Source organism: Dermacentor silvarum, chromosome 5, assembly GCF_013339745.2.
Source record: "Dermacentor silvarum isolate Dsil-2018 chromosome 5, BIME_Dsil_1.4, whole genome shotgun sequence".
Taxonomy (NCBI): domain Eukaryota; kingdom Metazoa; phylum Arthropoda; class Arachnida; order Ixodida; family Ixodidae; genus Dermacentor; species Dermacentor silvarum.
Window position 1 is genome coordinate 173819775 of NC_051158.1, and position 2672 is coordinate 173822446.

Here is a 2672-nt window from a genome sequence, read left to right on the forward strand (position 1 = left end):
GTCTTTGTTGGGGATTCCAACATGCGTAAAGTAGAACCGCGATAGCAGAGAGGGTAGGGGCAGACGAACGAGTCCAGGTTAGCGCGCTTCCGGGAAAGCCGATTAGAGAGGTGATCGCGAAGGCCAAGGAACGCATGTGGGACACAATGGAGGAGAGACACCTAGTGGTGATAATGGGCGGAGTGATTGACGTACTGAACGGAACGAGCAGCAGGAATCACAAAGCAAATAGCCAAAGGGGTCACCGACCTGCGGAATGTTTCAAAAGAAGTACAAATCGCGGTGTGCACGGTGCCAGAGGTTGAAAGGCAGGGTTATAAAATTGAAAGGGCAGTTTCTTGCAGTAAACAGGGAAATTTGGACTCTAGCTAAAGCAATGAATTTTACGGTCATTGACATCAACCGTGAAGTGCACCGAGCAGGCCGCGAAGGCGCTTTTGTGCGTGACGGGATACATTTTAGTGAAAGTGTAGCAACACCGGTCGGAAATCGATTCGCGGCACGAGCTGTAGCTTTTTAGGCGGGCCCCAGGCAATCAGGAAGCAGGATTAGGTATTGAACATAGCGAAACACCAGTAAAGGGCAGAATTAGGCGACCAGGAGTCAGGAAAAAGACGCAGAAAGGATAAGAATAGAGAAGGTAAAATTTGCTACATTAACATGCAGGGTGGTCGTAAGCAGGAAAAATGGCTGGAAATTCAAACGCAACTGAATGATGAAGCGATTAGTGTGTACGCCTTGACCGAAAACGCAATCTACGAGATTTGGAGCAGCCGCCGGTTATTGACAGCTTTGTATGGGAAGGGTGCAACAGAATGACCGGGTCAAGGAAAGGCGGAGGCGTAGGCGTACTAATTAGGCGAGGTCTGAAGTGGCGAAGGGTAAACGAGACATGTAAAGAGCATTTATGGATTAGTGGTACATGGCAAGGTAAAAAGACGTGGCTGGGAGTAGCTTACCTGTGGACAGGTAGTGATAGCAGGGAAAAAAATAAGGAATTAGTCGATTGCATTAGAAGCGATATTAATGAGTTCAGTAACTCGGGCCAGGTGATATTAGTGGGAGATATGAACGCGCACATGGACGATTTAGACGGATATACTGATTACAACGGCTCTCTAGTGCTGGATTGTGTGATGAACAGAACCTTATAGTAGTTAACAGGGAGAATAAGTGTCATGGACAGGTAACGTGGCAATGCGGAAACAGGCAGTCATGTATCGACTACGCCTTAGTCTCAGAAATGGTCTACGAACAACTGGACCAAATGATAATAGACGAAAATGGAAAAAATAGCCTGGGAAGCGATCATAGACGTTTAGCATTAAAGTTTGGGAGAGATACCAGCTCAGAACATGAACCAATAGTCTCAGAGTTTTTAAAAATGAATGACGAGCAAATAACAGAGATCGCAAACAACATAGAGAAGAAAATTGAGGCTTTTCCTACAGCAGTCTGGGAATATAAGGAACTGGTGGAGGTTATGCAGCATGAAATAAGGCGGACACGGCAATACAATTGTTGGATTGGAAAGAGGAAACCACGTAAGTGGTGGAACAAGGAAATTAAACAAGCTATAGAAGAGCGTAAAGAGGCATCTAGGGTTCATCGAGAAGCCAAAAAGTTGGGATTACAAGAAGAAGAGGTGCTCCTTAGATGGAATACATACCGAGAAAAGAAAAGGGTTGCGAGTGAGCTCGTGCAAGAGAAAATTAAATGCGCAAGTGAACGTTGGGTGCATAACATTCACAAAAGAGACAAAGGCGCCCCAAAAAGATTCTGGAACCATATAAAAGCACTCGGAGCTCCAACTAGAAACTCGCAAACGGCTATAAGGGATGAAGACGGTAACATCTATGAAGGCGATGATGCGCTGCGGTACATCACAGACGTTATCAGGCATAACTTCGGGACGAGAAAAAGCGTAGTTCAGACAACAGATCCAGCAACAACAGAGAGGCCTGAGAGATCAAAATTCAGCATAGAAAGCTTTTATTGGAAAAAGGCAGCAGAAAATGTCCCTAACAACACGGCAGCAGGACCCGATGAAATCCCAATACAGCTAATCAAAACCTCGGTCCAAAAAGCAAGGCACTGCTGACTAATGCCATAGAGCAAGTGATTAGAACAAAGAATATTCCCGTTGGATGGCGTGAAAGCAAGATGAATCTTATCTACAAAGGCAAAGGAGATAAGGAAAAGACGAGCTCGTACAGGCCAGTTACAGTAACGTCGGTGCTATATAGAATGGCAATGCAAGCCATAAAATTAGAACTGTCGAAGTGGGTGGAGGAAAACGGTGTATTGGGGGAACTACAGAATGGGTTCAGGCCAGGCAGACGCTTAGAAGACAATATGTTTGTACTAACTCAGTGCATAGAGATTTCAATAGCTCAGAAAAGACCTTTATGGATAGCATTTCTAGATATTAAAGGAGCTTATGACAACGTAGACAGGGAATTGTTGTGGGATATTCTTCAATACGAAGGCATAGATGACGATTTCGTGGAGCTGCTGAGGGAGATATATCGAGACAACCAAGTACAAGTGGCATGGGAAGGCCGAAAAGGAAATGAAATGGTGGGAATTCACCAAGGATTGAAGCAAGGATGCCCTCTGTCACCATTGTTGTTCACGCTTTACGTCAAGGGCATAGAAAGACGACTGGAAAA